Consider the following 23,319-nt stretch of genomic DNA (forward strand, 5'->3'; position numbering starts at 1 on the left):
CATTCATGTATTAGAAGAGACTTAGGTGAAAGATTTAGATTAAATCACCTAACTTCCAAGGCAATCCTGAAGAGCGTTGGAATCTCACTGAGGAGAGGGAAGTGGTACGAGGCACGGTCAAGTCTAAGTGGTAGGCACTGGTACTACCTCTGATCTGTTTCTGGAATCAATCCCTCTTCCCCAACATGCACAGTTTGTACTCATTAAATATTCACAGATTTAGATTCTCAAGCCTCCTTGAATGATTTAGGATGGCCAAGGAACCATCAAACTGGGCAGAGCAGTCAAGGGAGGCATCTTGGAAGAGCTAAGCCCCAAACTGTTTCTCGAAGGGTGTACAGGTTTGAACATGGTGACTGGGGAGACCACAGAGTCCTTAGTGGGCAAAGGGGAAGTAGAGGGCAGCCCCCACCCCCAGACTGAAATGCAAAGGAGGTGCTTACGGAAAAGAAGAAAATGAGGCCAGAGGTGCTGAGAGACTCTGACTGATGGAGACTAACATTTTCTCAGGGCTGTACTTCACAAGATGGAGGTTTAACTCTCTCAGATGTGAAAGCTGGGTTTCCCTCTCCTCCCCATCAACCTATACTTGACCTTCTCTGTATTAGACAGATAGACTGTCTTTTCTCCTCCACCCCTTTCCCAACTCACACTTCTGCCCATAAGATAAGCTTCTCACTAGCAAATAATCACATCACAGTAGAGTTTGCTTCAAGAGACCGAAGACAATCGACTTGGCAGCTGCAAGGAAAACAACAGGCAGGAGGATGCCTGTGTTTCACCCTCCACGGCTGGACTTTGAAATTAGACTGTGTAGCTCAGCTGAAGAGAAAGCAGTACTTCTCTTTTTAAGGGCACCTTAAATATGGCTCTGTACTCAAAATTTCAAACCCCCCTATTTAGACTTTTCATGAGTATCCCATGTCCTCACTCAGAAAGAGAGAACAGAAAGAGACACCAAAAGCACACGATTTGCCAGACACTGTGCAGACATTCTGTGACAAACTGTGAAGGTGTATGTAACTCCCATTTTACAGAAAGGAAAAGGAAGTTGAACCTCATAGAGACCAAGTGGTTTGCTGGCTATGTGAATATGGGAGCTGGGATTCAACCCTCCAAACTCCTTACTCCAAAGCCCCATGTTCTTCCCTCTACACCGCACTGCCTCACAAAAACGAAGAGGATGGAGTGAATTTACCACAGCTACATTGTTGAAAAGCAAGAACAGAGAGGTACGGCTGTCATCTTCACATTCCCTCCCACGTTATTTTAAAAAGAGACAATACAGTCCTGGCTAAGCAAGACTCAGAGACTCTTCAAAGATGACAGGAAGGAATAGCCTTAGAGAGACCTTTCTTTTAAAGGGAATGGGGCATATTAAATGTCACCGGGCAGGGGACCACTCTGGCATTATTCTGCCATGGTTCAAATGAAGTTTTAGGGAAAAGACTATTTACCTAGTGGGACCACAGCTTTTAAGAAAATCCAGAAGGGGTAGTAAGGAAGAGAGAGGGAGAGAAGGGAGGCTGACTCATTGTTTGTTTTCCAAAAATAAAAACGCAAACCAAACACAGCAGGACTCAGCCGTCCAGCCTGGTGCTCTAAGGACTAATTGTCTGCACAAATAGGCACTTAACTTCCTATTTCTGATGGACCAGCTGTAAAATGGAAAAAGGATTCAGAATAAAGCTCCTTGCCAAGAGAACACCCAAAGAGTTGCACTGATAGCTTCTGAGATACAAACCTAAGCAAATGGGCTCACGTGGAGCCCCTGGCCCTCGTGTTCAACATCTCTGTGGTTACTGTCCCGAGCGGGGGTTCGATACATGCATGTCCTCAGAACGGCAGTGCCATCTCATATTTGTAGATCCTCTTCACAGGTTACAGCTGGAAACTTTTAATACAGACCCTAATTCAATGTTGAAAACACACTGCTGGCATAATGGGGTAGGAAAAACAGGGACTTTTGCGTGGGAAGTCATGGGCTTGAATCTTGGTTATAGGACTTGAGCACGTGATTTAATCTTTCTGAGATTTGCTGTCCTTGTCGTTAAAATGGCAATAATTATATATCTTGGAACATTTATTTATTGAGAATTAAATAAATTTCCTCATATGTAATAGACACTCAAGTGATTTCCATATTAACCCTTCCTTCACAACATATGTAAAATTAACTTGAAATGGACAATGGATCTACGTATAAAAGCTAAAACTAAAAGCTCACAGAATATATGAGAAAAATCTTTGGGACCCTGATACATGTAAACAAAATGCATAAATCATAAAAGAAAAATGAAAAAAGTATTTGCCCCTCAAATGGCCCCATTAAGAAAATAAAAATGCAAGCCAGACTGGGAGAAAACATTCACACGTTTTCCCAAACGGAAAGAAAAACTTCATGTCGTTCTATCTTACAAAGAACTGGTATGCACACCTAGTGAAGCACTCTTACAACTCAATACCATAGGAAGATAAACTACACAATTTTTAAGGTGCACAAAAGATTTGAACAGAGACTACACAAGAGATATACAAAAGGCCATGAAAAGATGTTCAACATCATTAGACAACAAGGAAACACAAATTAAAACCACAATGAAATACTATTCCTTGTAAAACCAGTAAAATGACTCAAACCGAAAAGACTGATTGTAGTAAGTGTTGGCGAGGATGTGGAGCAACTGAATATACTATTGGTGGGATGTGAAAGGGTACAGCCAGTTTGGAAAGCAGTTTGGCAGTTTCTTAAACAGTTTAACAAACAACTACCAGATGACCCAGCCATTCAGCTGATGGATGTTTACCCAGGAGAAATGAAAACCTAGTCAAAGGCATGCAAATAAATGTTCAAATCTGCTTCATTTACAAAAGCCAGAAACTGGAAACAACCCAAATGCCCATCAACAGATGGTATCCTTACAGTGATAAAAAGGATAGGTGCGTCATGGGCCCCTTTAAAAACCAGTATGCTGAGTGAAAGAAGCAAAATAAAACTGCATGTACTATATGATTCTATTCATATAAAGTACAAATTAATTTATAGTGATGACAGATGAGTGCTTGCCTGGGGCGAAGGGCAAAGGAGAAGGGACAGACTGCAAGGGGACAAGAGGAGTCTTTTGGGGCTGACAGAAATGTTCTGCCTGTTTCACAAGTACAGACACCTGTCAAACTCACTGAATTTACAAAGGTGTAGCTTACTGCATGTATGTTTTCCTTAAAGTTGACAAGGAGAATAATCATGGCCCCTGCCACTAGAGTCAGCTTCGAAAGCTGCCATTCCTCATCTCAGGGTCACAGGGAAAAGAGGAAGCTGTGTTTTAAGTGGCTAGGAAAGGGGTGGTATTGCAAAAACCTTTGAACTTATAGGGTGTCAATCAGGTGTTTGGCAATGTGCCTGGTACTTTGTACATGTTATTGTATTTAATTCTAACAAATTTGATGAGGTAGGCACTATTATCTCTATCACAGATGAGGAAACAGGCTCAGAAAGCTTAAGGAACTCATCCAAAGCCACCAGATGGTAAATGGTTGACTGGGATTCTATGATAGATCTGGAATCAAACCAGGTAAGCTTGACCTCAGAGACAATGCCATTACGGGCTTGGGGCATCCTGAGAAAAGCAAAGTCCTGAGAGCCTACCAACAGGAAGACTTCCTGGAGATTTCCTTCATCAGGACTGGGAAGTCCTCTCACGCAAGACAGTTTCAGCCTTCTTTCTGGAAGGAGCCTGGAGGGTAGGGGGTGGTGTACGCCTCTGCTTGTGAGGCTGAGGAGAATCCTCTCCCTCGACTCCAGCATCTGCTGGTATTTTGTTAACTCTTGGCTCTTCCATACTCAACCACCCACTGGTTTCCCAGAGAAAAAGATGCAGAAATATCTTGGCTGAAGAGGCAAATGGGTCACAGATGACAGAGGTAAAAAAAAAATAACACACCAAAAAACAAAACACCCAAGAAGTTCTTGTAATACGCTTCTTTTTAAAAGCAAAAACAAATGGCACACTTCCTTGTTATGTTATGGGTTTTCCTTATTCCCTTTGAGTTGTCTGTCTTGTGAAACATTCTGTTGTATACATTTTCACTCATCAGAGTGGAAAAAATACAGCAAATGGGTCATTCTGAACATCTAAATAAATTTATAGTCTTCTTATTTCAGACCAGCTGTAGCCCATCTCCCCTGAAGCCAGACCAAACAGATCAAGGAGAAGGTGGCTTGAGCTGCGGAAAGTGGGCCACAGGGAGAAACCATGGGAAACTTGGATCTGGAGGGTAGCTCAGGATAGCGCTGGTCCTGTGGACAAAGAATAGAGCAGCCTGGGTCTGGGATCAACTTTGTCTAATCATCTGTGAGGCCCTGGCAAGCCGCCTTTCCTATCTGAGCCTCAGAAGATTGCACCGATCATGTTTTTCAACTTTTAACAAAGGCCCTCCGTTTATAACCCAAAACAATCTCCCCCCTAAACCCTCAAGATACTCGCGCACTTCCTTTTTGAGAACTGCTCAGCTGCCTGTTTATTCCCCAGCAGCCAAGCTTTACTTTCTGAACTCTGTACTATAAAAACAGGCAGCTTTTCAATGTATCGGTATAAACCATAGTACCGCATAAAAACTTCTAAAAAGCATAAACAAATACGCTGAAATTCTGTGAAAATCCTGGGTGTGTGTTATTGAGGGTCAGGGATTAAACATCCTAATGCATGCAGTAGTGTTTTTGCCTGTTCCTCACGTCCTTCACTGATTCAGCTTGAACCGCAGTTGTACTGTGGAACTCCTCTGCCCCGTCCCTCTTCCCACACGTTGAGAATTCACCACAGGAACATGTGCCTTTGTGCTTGTTTAACTAGAGTCTCCTCCCCCAAACTATGCTCTGCCAACTTGCTTCTGGAATGCATCTTTGGAAAATAAAAATTCCCTAGATGTTCGGGACAAGGGTGTGAGGGGAAGACACACAACCCAGCAGGGGAACCGAAACATTTCCTCTTGTGTCCACTTCTGTCCTGGGTGGACGGGGGAGGGAAGTTGCGGAAGAAACTTTTAGAGGAAACAGATTTGCAGGACTTTTGTTGCACACAATTGGGTACTGTATCCATCTGTTAACTGAGGCAACTGTCAGCTCAAAACCACAGAACAAGAGGCTCCGAGTTCTAGCTCCTGAACGGGAAAGTTCCATGCTTCTGTTTCATACGTTACAGCCCAGTACCTGTATTCTGGTTTCCAGACCTTGAGCTCAATGCCAGTGTTAAACGGCACCTTCCATATTTAGCCAGCGGCATCCCCCTCATCCTTTAAATAAGAGGTAGAACCCTTTATTTCCATATAAAAATTCTGTTCATAATATACAAAAACAAGGAAAAGCAGAATTGCTCTGGTGGACAGGAGGGCTCTGCCAGCTCAGCCGCCACCATCCCTTTCACCAGGCATCTCTCTGGCTCCCCAGGGCTGCAAGGAACACTATTTGGTCTACTGATGTGTGTTGATTTGTATGTGATTTGTAGGTCTATTGATTTGTGGAGTTCACAGATAAAAACATAGATGACCAGGCCCTAAATTTGATTCTGTGGGCAGGGTGGGTGCTCTCAGCTTCTTTCTTACATCATCTCTTTCAGTGATCTCATTACTCCCAGTGCTTCCCTTACCATTTCTACACAGAAGACTCAAATTGTACATTTTTAGACATGATCTCTCTACTGAAGCAAAGCAGAGTATCTGAAGTATACTCATGGGAGGAGATAAGCAGGGAACCAAGGCAAGAAGACAGGAACCAGGGAGTCGGGCAGCAGAATCCATGTGCTTGATTTTAACATTCAGGATTAAGCTTCTAGTTCTAAGAGGACTAGTGAGAGAAAAGGAATAATGTGAATCCCTAGAGAATCAAAGTACAACGTAGGGACTTGGCCAAGAAACCAGGAATGTGCCCTTTTTTAGAATTGGGGCTAAAGTCAGAGGGGAAACTAGCTTTCAGGTGTCTTGATGCTGACTCCAGAAACCTGGATCAGGTCCCTAAATTCCATCCCACCTCACCCCCGTTATGAGCAGAACTGTTTCACAGACCTGCCAGAAGGTACGAGAAAGCAAAGCCAAGCAAATCTTCACATCTGAGCTTGTCCAGGCCCTACTTGTCTAGCATGCGATGATTCAAATAGATGCAGGCCAGATGTTCCTAACATTTCTTAGGTTACTCACTGAGATAGACAAAAAATCCTATCGACCTGATAGCCATTTCTCCCCTTATCCCTGTTTTAGAACTAATATTTTGTTCGGAGAACTGACAGAGAGACCCCATGGTCTCAGGGGTTGAGTCACAATTGGTCTAAAGCAATTAATTATGCAAATCCCATTCCCCTTTGTCAGGCCTGGTCCAGAAGTGGGCATGTAAGGAGTTCTGACCAAAAACCACATAAGGGGTTTTTTGGAGAGGCACAGTGCCTGATTTTCTTAGTGAGGTGCTTGGGCCTCTGGAAGGACCCTGAAACTGCCTGCCTCTTCCTTTGCCAAATGAACAACAATGTCCTTGTGATTTAAGTCACTATTAGTCAAATTTTCCTTTAACTGCAGCTAAAAGGTCTTCTGACTGATCTGCTGACCCACTTGAGAATCACATGAAATCTATAGGCCCTATAACCTCTAAGTTTTATTATATGGATATGTACAATATTTGGCCTTCAAATTAAGGAGGTCAGGAATCCTCACTCTAGACTAGAGGTCCTGAAAGTGCTCCCTGGGCCTGCAGCAGCAGCAACATCAGCAGCACCTGGAAACTTGTTTGAAGTGTAATTTCTCCAGCCCAGCCCAGCCCAGCCTTACTGAGTCAGAAACTCTTACGATGGAGTTTCATAATTTTCATTTGACCAAGGCCCCCAGGTGATTTGATTCATGCTGAAGTGTGAGGGCCAATGCCCTGAGCCCAGTGTTATTCAATTTCTGTGATGGCAGAAAGATTTCTATCTGCCGCTGGGCAGTATGGCAGCCACCAGCCACATGTGTCTACTGAGCGCTTGTGATGTGGCTGGTGCAACTGAGAAACGGAATTTTTAATTTTCCTTAGTTTTACTTTATTTAAATTTAGACAGGCACCTGTGATTAGTGGCTATTGTACTAGACAATGCAGCTCTTGGTAAACATAGGGGATTTTATATCATCAAATGACTCCTAGTAAGAAGTAATAAAATAAGCCAGTGGTTCTCAAACTTCAATATGCATCAGAATCACTAGGGGCAAATACAAACAAAAAGAACCACTGGAGGGCTTGGTAAAACACAGACTGTGGCTCCCATCCTTGGAATTTATGATTCAGTAGGTCTGGCTTGGGCCTGAGTTAGCTGCACTTCTAACAGGCCCCTATGTGATGCTGACACTACTGACCCAGGGGTTAGCACTCGGAACCACTGAAGTAAGCAAAGCTTGCCGTGCCTTCCTGTAACCTGTGTAAAGCCACTTGTCTAGGATTCTGAGCAATGTTTTCCTTTGTGTTCATCAAATTAGGAAACAGGTAAAGTTCTCTGATGGCAAGGTACGAGGCAGCAAGGAGCTGACGGCAAGGAGCTGACATCTACTGATTCTGTATGTCCCAATGCACCTAACTGGGTCCAGCAGGTGCTTGGTATTACAAAAGGAATGATGGCTACCCCACAAAGAAGAAAGCTTTTGGAAGGGTCTTCCATTATCCAGAGACCATGATTACCTCCTCATAATCACCAGGTGGCAGGCTGTATATTTGGGAGGAGGTTGATTTGCCCAAGGAATTAGGCCCTATTCCATATTTTTCTGTATTTAGAGTATTGTCTCATGAATTAGTTAGGTCTAAGCATACTGCAGAAGAATGTGTGTGTGTGTGTGTGTGTATTTATGTATATATTAGTACAGAAATGCTGAAAACTGATTTTTTAAAAATTTTCAAGAGTCAAAAAGACTTTTGACCCCATAATGGTGGTATGAAAGGCAACAGGAGTGGTCATCTGGACAGGGGGTCATGCCTTCTCAAATAACACCACATAGGAAACCACCTATGCTAAAGATCAGGCCTGGATAGCAATACAGCTTTGAAGCATTAATGGGGAAGACAAAAATCAAGGACAAACACACAAGGGACTTTTCTGAAGGTCAAAAAAGCAACAATAAATACCATGCCCAGAAAAGCTTTTAAATCTGACCTTTCCTCTGCTGGAGCCATTCACCTTCCAGCATCTTCAATCTAATAGACTGAAGTGGGCTGAAATGGCTCTTAGGAGAGAACTGGGGCTGGTCTTCTCCTTAATGCTGCCTCTCCACCACTACTCCGACAGCAGCAGCATTACTGGTAATTACATCATTATACGGTAATGGAACACCTGCGGTGCAAGTGCAACAGCCCAGCAGCTCCCAGTTGAGGAGAGGAGGCTCCCACTTCACTGTTCAACTTCCATTAACCCTTAAGGGTCTGGCTTTTTCTCAAAGGCAAACCACCCTCAGGACATTTCACAATCTTAAAACACAGACTATGCAGGTGGAGCTTAGTTGAAGACTAGGAGCAAAGTGATGCATTAGTAGGATGGACGTCCTCCACTGCATGAAGAATTAGGGGACCTAGGTACAGCTCTGGTTTTGCTATGAACACCTTATATGACCTTGGAGAAATCACTTGTATCTTTTAGGTTCCAGTTTCCTCAGCTATAAAAAATAGCAAAGCTCACAGGTGGAGGTTCCCAATATGTTCCTGTGGGCAATTTGGGGTTGGATGAGTGATGACAAGAGTTTCCAAAGCTTTAACATTCTGTTATCTAAAAAGACTCCAAGAATAGGGGAGACAGGAGTGGAGTAAAATATGGATGGCCAACTCCATTTGGTCTTCAAGCCATTAATTAGGTGAGGATTTTTGCCTCTACTCTGACCCATGTACCGGTGTCCAATCATCTTCATCAACACCCATAGCAACTTTCCAAAAGACCACGCTAGGGACTCATGACTAGATCACAAAGAGGAGTCACAGTGGGAGAGAAGCGAGGCCACCAAGGTTCTGGCTGTCAGACTCCTTCTCTGACCCTGAATCAGTCACTTAACTTCTGCCAACTCGTCTTTCAGACACAGTGGTGGAGGGCGAGGGGTTAGAATTAGACCCTTCCAGCTCAAGCAGTCTACAATTTTGATGTCTCCGTACAAGTTTCAAATGCTACTACTGAATACCGGGGCATGCACGGTGGGTGCAGGCTGGCACAAGCAACATGCTAAGAGTGCCAAATCCTGCAAGACAGAGATGAATTTCCTTATGATATTCTAAAGGTTTTCTCTAGGCAAAGAAATAATTACCTAACAGACTTCAGGAAAAGGATTAAAACATATAAAACTGTATATTAATTACTGCATACATCAGATTTTTCCCTTTCTAGAGCCCCAAAAGGTAGAAGGTAAAAATGTGTTCTCTGCAGTTGTCCTCTGGTATGAGGTTTTGGTTTCCAAGGTAGTTCAGATACTTGCAATGATCAACCCAAAGAAAACAATTAAAAAGCTAAATAAATTATTCCTAAAATTAATTTTTAAAATGCATCATGCATACCTGTCAAGAAAGTAAAATATCTGCAGACAGCAAAAGTTAAATAAAATGAAAATCAGGTGGAAACAACTCAAATGTTCACCAACAACGAAAGGATAAACAAAATGTGGTTTATATGTACAATAAAAGATTATTTGGCCTTAAATAGGGAAGTTCTGACACATTCTACAATATGGATGAACTTTGAAAACATTATACTAAGTGAAGTAAGCCAGGCATAAAACAGTAATTCTCTATGATTGCACTTTATGAGGTACCTAGAGTTGTCAAAATCACAGAGACCAACAGTAGGGTGGTGGTCACCGGGGTCAGGGGTAGGGACACTGGGCGCTACCACTGAGTAGGTACAGAATTTCAGTTTGGAAAGATGAAAATATTCTGTGGATGGATGGTGGTGATGGTTACACAAAATGTAAATGTACCTAAAGTACACTAAATTGTATACTTAAAGATGGTTTAAAGGATAAATTTTGTTATAAATATTTTTACCACAATGAAAAAAAGTTGCTATTGATGTTGATGAAGACGAGCTTTTGCCCTGAGGCTACGTAACAAACACTAGTGACCAATGAGATACTGATTGGGATGTTGGCAACAGAAGATAAAGCCTTGGGCCCTCCCTAGGCGGACAGTCTTATATGAATGCCTTCTATGTACTGGGGAAACCAATGTACTATACCCTCCGTGAAGATGAATCATAAATCTTTAGTGGTGAATGGGGCCACAAAGAAAATGTCCTGTCTTACCTGAAACTAATACAAAATAATATTGAATGTAAACTTTAATTGAAAAATAAAAAAGAAAATGTCCTAGCTTAATCTGTAGAAAAGAAGAAATATCTTTCCTAAGAATCCATAACCAAAAGATGACTCTAAGGCAGGTTTTTGACCAAATCTGTGCATCCTCAAGGGAGTCCAATGAGTGATATTTTCAGGGTCTTGGCACAAGCAACTCCTCATCCTTTCTGGCAGAATAAAAGTTTAACCCAGGTCTCAAATAATTTCCACAGATAAAGTTCTAAGGAAAATTTGGTCTTAAAACAAAAATAAAACAAAACACATATACACCCCGAAATAAGCCACATGAGTGACAGCCAGAAAAAAACGGACAGCAAAATCAGGTCCTCAGAGACATCAGATAGTGGCATTAGAGACAAACTATAAAATGTCTATCATTACTATATTTTAAGATTTAAAAGAGAGATTTGAAAAAATTAATAAGAAGCAAGAGAGTATAAAATAAGAACCGAGTGTTTAAAAACAAAATGAAACTTTCAGAAATAAAAAAAAATTGAAATATAAAAGCCAATGGTCAGGTTAAACAGCATATTGGATAGAGTTAAAGAAATAATTAGTGAACTAGAAGAGCGATCCAAAGAAATTCCATAGAACATGGCCAAGAAATAAACATATGAAAAATAAGAGCATTTAAGAGAGATGGATTATACAGGAAGAGGATCTAACACATATCTAATCTTTTAACTGAAGTTTAAGAATGAGATTAGAACCCTGGCTGGTGTGGCTCAGTGGACTGAGTGCTGGCCTTGGATCTCACCTGATTCCCAGTCAGGTCACAGGGCTGGGTTGCGGGCCAGGTCCCTGGTTAGGGCTGTGCAAGAGGCAACTGATTGATGTATCTCTTACACACAGATGTTTCTCTCTTCTCTCTTTCTACCTCCCTTCCCTTCTCTCTAAAAATAAATAAATTATATCTTAAAAAAATGCCAATTGAAAAAAAAGAATGAGATTAAAGAGGTTGGAAAAAGTCATTATTCAAACAGCTAATGGTTAAGAGTTTTTTCGATACCTGATGGAACACCATACCACAGAGTCAGGAAGCTCAACAAATGTCAAGCAACATAAATAGAAATAACATGAAATATTTTAATAAAACTTAAGAACACCAAAGACAAAAAAAATATTAAAAGAAAAGCAGAAAAATCACCTATAAAGGATTAATAGCAGTTAGACTATCATGCAATGTAGACTTCTCAGCAGCAACAGTGAGATCTAGAAGACCGTAGAATAGTATTTTCAATGTGCTAAGAAAAAATAACTGTCAAGGCAATGAGGAGACAAATCACAGACTGGGAGAAAATATTTGCAAAACACACATGTGATAAAGGACTGCTATCTAAAATATACAAAGAACTGTTAAAGCTAAATAATAAGAAAAGAAACCGATTAAAAAATGAGCCAAAGGCTTTAACAGATGCCTCACCAAAGAAGTATACAGAAAGCAAATAAGCATATGAAAAGATACTTTACATCATACGCCCTAAGGGAAAAGCAAATTAAGCCGAGATACTATTACACACCCACTACACGTGGCCAAAATCCAGAACACTGATAACACCAAATGCTAGTGAGGATGTGATGCCAACAGGAACTCTCATTCACTGTTAGTGGTAATATAAAACAGTACAGCTAGCTTAAAAAAACAATTTAGTGGTTCCTTATGAAACTAAACATACTCTTAGTATATGATGCAGCAATTGCACTCCTTGGAATTTACCTAAAGGAGCTGAAAATTTATGTACACATAAAAACTTACACACTGATGTTTATAGCAGCTTTATTTATAATGGCCAAAACTTGGAAGCAACCAAGACATCCTTTGGTAGGTGAATAGATAAACTGCATATATATCTAGATACATCAAATCTATATGTGTCGACCTTAAACTTACACAGTATGGTATAACAAATATAACTCACCTTTAAAAAAAATAATGTACTTTCAAGCCATGAAAAGAGAGGGAGGAATGTTGAATGCATATTACTTAGTAAAAGATTCAGCCAATATGAAAAGGCTACATACTGTATTAATTCCAACTATATGCCATCCTGGAAAAGACAAAACTATGAAGACAGTAAAAAGATGAAAGGTTGCCACAGGCTGGGGAGCAGGGAAAAGGTATGAGTAAGCAGGGCACGGAGGGTTTTTAGGACAGTGAAAAAATACTCTGTGTGATACCATAATGACAGATACATGTCATTATATTGCAATAAATTTTGTTCAAACCCATAGAATGTACAATACTAAGAGTGAAGTATAACGTAAACTACAGACTTTGGGTGACTATGATATGTCAATGTAGGCTCACCAATTTTAGCCAATGCACCACTCTGGTAGGGGATGTTGATAAAGGGGTAGCTATGCATGTGTGGGGCAGGGATTACAGGAGAAACCTCTGTATCACAGTGGAATACTACTCGGCTGTAAAAAGGAAACATTTCACCTTTGTGACAGCATGGATGGACCTGGGGAACATTATGCTAAATGAAAGAAGCCAGTCAGAGAAAGACAAAGACCACATGATTTCACTCATATGTGGAATCTAATGAACAAACTGAACTAACAAGTAGAGACAGCTATTGAGGGGGGTAGGTTAGAGGGTGGAGAGATCAAGCAAAAAGGAGAAAGGACCCATGGACAACAGTGTGCTGATTGCTGGGGAAAGAGGGGCATAAGGGGGACTAAATGGCAATGGAAAAAAATACAGTAAGATGGTAAAATAATAATGAAGATACGATTTTAAATCACTAACAAAAAAGTATATTTTTCAGCTATTTGATATTAAACACATGTGAGTACCTTATCTATTACATTAAAATTTTGAATAAATATGCGTAATAGGATATCTCAGATAACTTTTAAGAAAGTAAACAAAGCATAACTTCCAAATTAGTAGAGGAGTAAAAATAAAATGAGACAAATAAAACTAAAATACTCAATCCAAGAGATGAAAACACACAGTAGGCACAAAACTAGATGGCTGAAGTAAATAAAAATATTTCCATAATCACAATAAATGTAAATCAATTAAATTCACCAGTCAAAAGACACAGAATTTCTCACTATATTAACCACAATAAACATGAATTATCTAAACCTCAGTTAAAAGACAAAGACTGTCAAACTAAACACAAACACAATCCAGCTACATACTGTTTTTAAAAGATACACCTAAAATATAAGAGCACAGACAGGTTTGAAAAATTATACAAGGCATATCTATGACTCAAAAGAATGCTGCTGTAGCTATATCAGTATCAAGCAAAGAGCTATTAAGACAAAAAAGTGTCACTTTACAAAGACATGAGATTCAATGGTCAAGGAAGATATATCATTCTGAAATACAGCCTCAAAATATATAAAACAAGGATTGCAATAACTGAAAGTAGAACTTGACAAGTCCACTGTCATAATGGAGATTTTAAACAACCTTTTAGTAATGGATATAAAAAGGGTAAGGCTCCTTGTCCACAAATTAACCTGCTTTGGACCTGCTAGGTCACCAATCAGAAACAGGGTTTTTCATTTATTTCCCGAGAAAATAAGTCGGGATGGAGAGACGTGCTTCCTGCGGTCTGGTTTTGGTGACCGCTATTCAAACACAGAAATGAGAATTTATACATCACCGGCACAGCAACCATACAGCGAGGCACTAACGCTCATGGCTCTGTCAGTAATTCTGTGTCCTTACGCTTCGATTTCTTAATCTCTAGAAAAAAAATGCTCTTTTACACTTATTTGCACCAATCTCAGCACCTACCACATGTCTGGTATAGAATAAGTACTCACTAAGTGTTTTACTGAGTCATCTATTACACACTCCTTTAAAAAAATTTATTTGTTCCAACACTTAGCGAAGCACGTACTATGTACCAGGTATTATGTTAAGTACTGACTGGGAACACACAGATGAATAAAACAGTCTGTTCTCCAATAGAAGAGAACAAGAAATAGATTTTTTAAAAAGCTATAATCAGAGGTTTGCATGGTAAGGGAGGTGTAAGAGCCCAGAGAAAAGTACGTGGAGATCTGAGGGAAAGGTCTCAACCGTTGAACACACATGTATGAGTACCCACTGTACTCCAGAATGAGGAGGTGCTACAGAAGGGACATTTGAGTTAAGTCTTACCAAGCAGATATGAGGGTGAAGTCAGGCAAAGGGTATTCAGGGCAATGAGAAGGAAGAAAAACATGAAGCTCAGGAAAAATGTGACTTGCTGAAAGTCAAATAGCTTTGGTAAAGACTAGAATGGACATTCCTAGTCCCTTTTCTACATTGCTTCTTTTAAAAAAATATTGTTTTGTTTATTAATTTTTAGAGAGAGAGGAGGGGAGAGAGGAAGGGGGGAAGAGACAGGGACAGAAACATCAGTTTGTTGCTGCACTTATTTATGGACTCATAGGCTGATTCTTGTATGTGCCCTGACCGAAGATCAGCCCGCGACTTTGGAGTATCTGGGCGCTGCTCTAAACAACTGAGCTATGCGTCCAGGGTTCCACATTGCTTCTTGACGATCCTTCCCCCTAGGACTCTATTTACTCCAATAAAGATCTTTGTCTAGATCAAGGGCTTCTGATCACAGTCCAACAAAATATCTTTTAAAATTGCAGCAAAGCCCTGGTTGCTGTGGCTCAGTGGATTGAGCGCGGGCCTTCACACCTAAAGGTCACCAGTTGTATTCCCAGTCAGGGCACATGCCTGGGTTGCACACCGGGACCCCACCTGGGGGCGCGCAAGAGTCAACCAATCAATGTATCTCTTGCACATCAACGTTTCTCTCCCTCTCTTTCTCCCTCCCCTCCTCTCTCTCTAAAAAATAAATAAAATCTAAAAAACAAATTGTAGCATGACACCCATAATTTTTCTGAGCTATCCTTATTGGATACAATGTACACCACTCTATTCTATTTCATTTTTAAATATGCTTCTTGCAATTTAAAAGTGATGTAACCAAAAATAACTCAGAATATCAATGGCCGTTATGGCTAAGTTTTGAACTCCCGAAACTTACTTTTCTTTCTTTTCTTTTTTTTTTTTGAGACGTACATAAAAAGGGTTTTATTTGTAGGGGAACAAGACTCTAGTCGAACAAGCCAAAGCCCCTGTCGTCATCCGTCTCCTGTGACTCCTCCTCGTTGTCCTTTTCCTCTGCCGCGCCTGGGGCAGAACCAGCAGCAGGGCTGCAGACCCCGGGGCGGAGGCTGCTACAGCCGCGCCAGCGGAACGCAGGCCAGTTTGCCAATTCCCTGGGCGATGACGTCTTCCATGTTCTTTCCGTTCACCTCACTGACGACCTTGTGGAGCCGGTCGTCATCCGCTTCCATGCCCACGCTGTCCAGGATCTTCTGGACGTCCTGGGCGCTGCGGGAGGAATTGCCCCCCAGCGAGCGCGGCCAGGAGACAGGAGGCACCACAGCGTGAAGCCCCGGCGAAGAGGCCTCATGCGTGCGACCGCTGCGGCCTTAGGTAGGGAAAGCCAAACTTACTGTTCTTAACACCAAATGGGACAACCATAGCTCTGAAATTGTCGAAACTGAATAGAACACCTATTTTGCCTGGTATTTTAAGGCTTCCAAATATTACCAGGAGACTAAAATTTGTCTTTGAAAAATAAAAACTTATGATTAACTGAGGTTATCAAATGATTAAAGACAAGATGGCCCTTGATGCCTCAAGGTCTTTTTCCCCAGCTCCTTTGTCTCAGGAGCCACCTTCCTCTTCTTCTCTGAACCCATCAGAACCTGTCCCTTTAGAATTAAGCCTTCTGAGGATCGAAAGGCTAAACTCCAAATTTCTTATAGTCCCTGGCCTAAAATCAAAGTGCAAACCATAGTCAAAGATGTTCCCAAAGTAACTAAGCAAGGATCCCTACAGATTTGTTGAGGAAATTAACAGTCATTCACACGTACCAACCCGGTTTCTCTGACTTGCTTCAGCTAGTTCTTGCACTTGTTGGTGAAGGCCAGGCTCACAACTGGATGAAAACTGCCAACTGGGAAAATCCTGAAAGGTCTGTAAAATTACAGCTGGGAGACCAACCTGCTGACCTGTTATATGATCAGGCCTGTGTAATAACTACACAACTTCCTGGGTCAATTCCTAGCGCTTTCCCAAAGCCTGTTGATTGGAACAAAACCCAAGCTCTCTCATGAAAGTATGACGACTGTGTTCATGACTCTCAGAATCGACTTCAGATTGTTTCCAAAGAAAACTCCGGTCTTTCTTCAGAAGTTGATTCCACTTGGGTAGTTTTTAACTCATAGTTATTATTGAGCTGAAGCAAGACCCTTCTCTTTTAGTTAAAAAGACCAGGATGGAATGGGAGACCACGTCCACTCTAGATTTGGTCAATTTGGCAAATTAGATTGCCTCATACCCTAGATGAGTCACCTGAGAGAAAAACCATGAAAATTCTAATTTTTTTAACTACAGCAAATGGAGGTCCCTACGCCAACTATTGTAAAAAAAACCAGAAACACAAAACCCGAATCTCTTAGTTTCTGTTATTGCAAAGAACCAAAATATTCAAAAAGAAACTGTCACAAATTTAATGCATGTTATGCGCCTGCAGCCTTCTACTCGTCCTTCCGAAGACCTCCTCCTTTCCAGTGACAGGGCTCTGAAGGACTACTGGCGCTCTTCCCCATCCTCCCTCTCAACCGCCTGAGAGAACCCACTCCCCAGACTGGGAATGCGAATCCCTCTGTCCTTACTGACACTCCAGCCACACTCTCAGCGCTCAAACCCACTGCTAGAGCAGCACTCCTTCCTCGGAGTGCCGAAACAGTTCACATCGTGGGGATCTCCAACAGATTGCAACAACTGGCTCTGAGCCCATCTCTTTCTGTTTAGGCCCCTTGAGAGAATGTCACCTTCTGCTCCTTTGTTGCTGTACACCTATTCATTTGTTAGACCAAGGTTTCTTAGAAAAGTATCATGCTGGTATTTCTTTCTCCCAAAAGGAAAAAAATACTTCTAGAATTTGACAACAGCCATAAAAATAGCCTGTCAGGTGAACTGAAAGACCCATCGACACTTGCTCCACTTCTGATGACACTATAGCTGAATCTGGGAGCCCTGATCATTTATCCTTATTGGACAAGCCACCATCCTGTTCATGGGCAAAATCGTCAGGTGTCATTGTCAGGGTCCACAGTGTATGTCCTATCATATTCAAACAGACCTCTCAAAATTTCCCTCTAAAAATAAACTCTTAAAACAAGATTACAAGACTCAGAGCCTCATTATCCCTTACACTCCTATTTTACTATGAGAAAACCCAAGTGCCAAGGGTTGGTTGGGGAGGTTTGTCCGGGACCTCCAAGCAATAAACGGTGTTGTTATGCCTTGACAGCATGTTATTCCTCTCTCTCACACCCTACCGACATCCGTCCCAACTGAAAGCAAATTCTTTACTATAATTCGTTTATGTAGTGCATTCTTCAGCATTCCAGTTGATGAAACTAGGCAATACATTTTTGCCCTCACTTGGGAAGGAAAACAATTCACAGGGACAGTAATGCCCCGGGGTTTTACTGAGACTCCGTTATTTCTCACAAATCCCGAAGGCTGATATGGGTGATACAAGTTCCCTAGGGGTTCGACTTTGCTGCAATAGGTGGATGACTTGCTTCTGTGTTCTTCCTCCCAAGTCTCCTCACAGGAAGACAGTATCTACTGACTGAAGCTTTTAGCCTTTAAGAGACATAAGGTTCCCAAGAAAGAAACTGCGGTTTGTCCAAACCCAACTTCTATATTTAGGGCATCTGATATCAGAGCACAGGCTACATCTAGATCCAGATAGGCTTTATAGTGCCCTCAGTTTCCCCAAACCCAAAACTGCAAGGATTTCTCAGCCTAGTTGTTATTACTGAAATTGGATCCTAAATCTCTCCCTTAGGACAAACCTCTGTATGTTTTACTAACGAATAACAACCCCCTGACCCAATTTTATGGGAACAACACTACGGCACAGTCTTTAAAGCCTTAAAGGAAAGTTTAATGAACATCCCTGCTATCGAGCATCCCAATTACCAGGTCCCCCTTTCCTTTTTGTATATGAAAGGGAAGAGAATGCTCTTTGAGTACTCACCCCAAAATAGGGGGCCACCATTGACCACAGGGTATTATAGCCAGCAACTGGATCCCATGCACAGTGATGTCCCTCTTGCCTTAGAGCCATTACTGCCATTGCCCTTTTGGTTAAGGCCACTTGAGAACATCGTGGGATCTCCTTTAATCATCTTTGTGCCCCATGCAGAAGCCATCCTGAGTTCTCATCACATTTTTCAGTCCACTGCTTTACCTCCTATGAAATCCTTTTGTTAACTGCTCCTCACATAATTTTCACATTGTAATACCTTCAACCCTGTGACTCTTCTCTCCTCAGTTACCAAAGAAGCCCCTCACGACTGCTTAATGCTGATGGATCGCCTCCTGACCCTCATCATAATCTGTAGGAAACTCCTTTGAATAACGCAGACTTCTCATGGTTTGCAGATGGTTCTCACTTAAAAGGTGACAATGGCACGTATTGTACAGGATATGTAATCTCACTACCCTGTGATGTAATTGAAGTGGAGCCTTTGCCTTTGGCTGCTATGGCCCAACAAGCCAAGTTACAAGCACTCCAACAGGCCTGCAGCCTAGCCAAGGGCAAAACTGCCCACATTTATACTGACAGTAGCTATGCTTTTCTGAGTAGTGCATGGGGAAGCAAACTGACTTTCTTACCTCCAGCAAAAATGAAATTTAAAATGGCTAGTATGCTAAGGAATTATCAGACACTGGACTTTTACCTCCTGCGTTAGCTATTATTGAGATCCCAGGGCGTTCTAAAGTTGACTCTGAACACTAAAGGATATCACCTTGATGATCCTGTTGCAAAGAATGGTGCCTCTAATGGAACCAACCCCTATCTTGGTCCAAAGGGATATTTCCCCAAATAATAACTCGGAAAAACTGACTAGGGAAGCCCGACAACTGGCTTCAGAAAACGAAAAACAATATTGGAAATCCAACAATTGTTGTTTTGATAAAAAAGAGAAAGCTCTGGTTTGGGCCAAATAACAACCCAGTCCTATGGCTTGACAAATTTCCACTCCTAAATACTGTACATGCATTAAACCATTGGTCCAGTGAAAAATTATAGTGTTCATGAATCAATATTGGTGGGGGAATATTAATAAGGCTGAAAAGAGCACCTGCCTCCCTTGTCCCACTTGTCCCACTTGTCCAAAGTACAGCCAGGGACGCCTGTTCCCACTGCTCCCATACATCTGAAACTCCCTAATGGACTACTCAAGGTTTGCAAATGGATTTCACGCAGCTTCTCCTGTCTCCTGGACATAAATATGTTTTAGTCACGGTTTCTACGTTTTCTCACTGGACTTCTGCTTTCCCTTGTAGATGGGCTACTGCCTCCTCAACGGCTAACAGTCCCTTTGGAAAAAAGTACCTCTACCAAGGGACCCACTCTCACACTCCACAGTGGCTGGGTAACCCATGTGACCAATCAGGTGCTTTGACAAGTCTATGCTGTTTGGTTGCACTCACCACCCTTAATCCTCAGGTTTAGTTGAAAACATTAATGGCATTATTAAGATGCAATTGGCAAAATTTATAGAGACCCTTCAAATTCCTTGGCCAAAACCATTGCTTTTCGTCCTTCTAAATCGCTGATCCACTCCCTTGATACCCATAAACTCTCATTCTTTGAGATAGTCCCAAGGTGCCCAGTGCACCTGGCCGCTGCCCCTTTTGATTTGCAGCTTATAAAAGGAGTTAAACTTCAATATTGTAAAGGCCTAACTCCTTCTATTAAAATTAGCCGTGTTCTAGTAGAGCAGCCTTTCCACAGTGTACTCCATGGAGTTGAAGACCTTAAGCAACACACTTTGAAAACTGGAAATTTTGTCTGTTGGGAAAGACACCTCCAGAAAGACACTCTTCAGCCTCACAGGTAAGGCTCCTATCAGCACTGCTAACCAACCCTTGGGCTGCCAAACTCCAGAGAACAGACTTCTGGAGTCACACGACACATCTAAAGAAGGCACCTAACCCTGACTGGAACTGCACAGGCCCTGGTGACCTGAAGATGAAGGTTTCCTGAAATTGAAGCAGACAACACTTGATAAGACAGCTTTCCCACGATGTTCAGACCAGGCCAGTTAGAAGGTTTATAATTCATCTTTCATCTAAAGAGCCATCTTAAAGTGTCTCTTTAATCTAGGCTATTAACTGACTCATGATTTGTATCCAAATTCCTTGTCTCTGAATTTTCAACCTACAGGCTATATTACTGATAAGACCATTTGTACCAAGTGTTTGTGTTTTTTTTGAAATAATAATACTATTTAGTTGCTTCATGTTTATTTCTGCATTGTGTCTTCCCAAAACACTTGTTTAATTCTTTCAGTTCTGAGTATATCTTTGCCCTAGTCACTATTCTAAGATACAGATAAACAATGACTGAGAGACCTCCCTCCAACCCTTCCTTGTTACTCAAATGTGACCACAATAGGTTTCCAATCCATGCACTTTCCGTCCAATGTGGAAGGTGACACCCAGGAAAGGTCTTTCCTAGCATCCAGGGAGAAAAGACCACTAAAGCCAGAAACACCTGACTCCTCATCAGCAGTGCTTTCAGAGAAAGATCTTGATCAAAAGGGGGAAATGTGAAAATTAGTAAATAGAAACCTCATTTAAAGTGGAGTCAGGAAGCTAGAAGAGAGAACTCTCACACATGTGTCATTTAATGCACACTGCTGACCCCGATAGGAAATGTACCTTGCATCTCTGACAGGAAGTGATACTACATTACGACCTTAGCAGGAAGAAAAAAGATTCCTCCCTGCCCAGTAACAGCTCAGCCAGTAAAGACTGCCACAATGCGGGCAAAAGTCACTATACTTCTTGCAATGGAGTCTTCATTTAGAACAACCCTTCCCAAGCCCACAAAAAAGCATTCTTCTCCTTTGTTTCTCTGGATGTGCATGTCCCAAATTGCAATTCTTTGTTCTTCCCCAACAGACCCATTTTGCTGGAGAAATATCTGGCTGATTATTTATTCAAGGTCAAAACCTCTGTTGTTTCTCCCCCCTGGAATTCCATTTCTAACATCTCCCTGGACAGTCTGGGAAGAGTCTAGTTCCGACATGTACTGAACAAGTGCTGCGAGCAGAGGAGACACTGCGTCAGGCCTCGAGCTTGCAGTACATGTCTAAGTTCTCCAAAAAAGCATAGACAAAGGATATTATCAAATCTTCCTGGGAAACTTCCCCAGGACGACACACGTTTTCTACACAGCTACAGAATCTACTGAGAGAGTGGGATGTGGATGTGTGAATGCTGGGAAAAGCTTCCCAGGTGATAGAGACTTGATGATCCGAGGTTCCCTGCACTCTTACAAACCAGCATTTGTTCAGGAAAGGAAGCAGCAAAGGAGAAGACACTGACAAGAGAAATGAAACCTCAGATAAGTAAAGGGACCTGCCAGTGGCCAAAAAGCAGCTAGTAGTGCAAGGACTAATCTCCAACTCATTGGATTCCCAGTCCATTTCAGAAAGCTGCCACCAGGAAAATAGTGTCTATCAGTGATCCTTGTCCTTTTGCATTGACCTTTTTCTTATCAGAAATTCCCCAAGGGGCCTTGGCTTACTAAGTGCTAATTAGATTTCCTCCACCTGCTCCGGGATTTAGAGGGCAGTGCTAATGCAGTGCCCTCAGCAGCTAACAAAGCCACTGGCATTCCTGGTATGCAGGGGCTGGCCTCCTGTTCTTTAGTCAACAGCAATTAAAGGGCTCCCATCCAAAGCCCTAAGGAGGAAGATGGAGAAGGGAGGAGTACTCCTTGATCCAAAAAGTAAAGTACAGCCACTGATTGGGACTGATTGTTACTGAAGAGCTGGGTGGAAACAGGGAAAATCCTGGGAGATGGGAGTGGAATCTGGGTAAGGCAAACTAATGACTACTCATCATCCTTCTCACTGCCCTAAGGAATGCCACTGTCACCTGGATGGAGGGGATAAAGCCTTGGATGGCAAAGAGCCCTCATCCCAAAATGTTGTCAAGAAACATTTCCCTTTCTCTTCTTGTTTCAAGACACAGGTCCAAATTCTCAACCAAGAATGACAAGTCTGCCACAGTTTAATCCCTCCCTGTCTAGGCATCATAATTTAGTAAATGTTCAGCCACTAACTGGCAAGGTGCAGTCTGGATGTGCAGTCTCCAGCTGCCACGTGACTCTACACCAGAGCTTCTCTGGCTTTGACTTTCTCGTTTGCAGCTCTCAGAGTTGATTTCAAGATCGAATGAGACAATGAATATAAAAATGTTCTATAAACTATAAAGTGGTGCAAAAGCTGTAATACAACTGATAATAAAAATTCAAACATTTACTGAGTTCCTAGAACAGTGCCTATACACAGTTGGGACATGAATGTTGTAACATAAACGCTACGGGTTAGATATACAGAAACAAACCAAATCGAATTTTAAATAAATAATTAATATTGTTTATGCTATTACAATTGTCCCAATTTTTCCCTCTTTGCTCCCCTACCCCTAGGCCTCACATGGTCAATCCCCACACCTTCCCAAACAGAATTCTTAACTATGCAGAAATCACAGACTGGTGTAAAAGATAAGGTCTCAAATATAATATGAGTATTAAATAAGAGTATACTCAACATGAGGAATGGGGAGTAACTTACCCTGCTACTCAAGAATAGCAGGGTGATGATTATCGAAAACCTTCTACAGTCCTGATGGTAATAGAACATAATTGAGGGTGAGGGTATGCCGAAAGAAGATGCAAAAGAAACTCAAATGGGCTATTTCATGATCCCCCATACAACATACTCATTAACATTTCCCTGTCTCTATTCGCAAAATTCTTTCATGAGACATTAAAAATTCTGCCAACCATCCAAGGAATATTTAAGCATCTATTATGTGCAAGGTATTATTAAGGATACAGAATACTGCAA

At 41.7% G+C, this 23,319-nt stretch overlaps 1 protein-coding gene and 1 pseudogene across 1 annotated transcript in view; both read right to left on the bottom strand.

The window, feature by feature from the left end:
• The window catches only part of GAB2 (GRB2 associated binding protein 2), a 177,746-nt gene that overhangs the window by 113,420 nt on the left and 41,007 nt on the right, over positions 1-23,319 (bottom strand). The gene's annotated exons all lie outside the window — the stretch shown is intronic.
• The window catches only part of LOC112315894 (large ribosomal subunit protein P2 pseudogene), a 29,706-nt pseudogene continuing 21,502 nt past the window's right edge, over positions 15,116-23,319 (bottom strand).

This window comes from Desmodus rotundus, chromosome 5 (assembly GCF_022682495.2).
Source record: "Desmodus rotundus isolate HL8 chromosome 5, HLdesRot8A.1, whole genome shotgun sequence".
Lineage (NCBI taxonomy): Eukaryota > Metazoa > Chordata > Mammalia > Chiroptera > Phyllostomidae > Desmodus > Desmodus rotundus.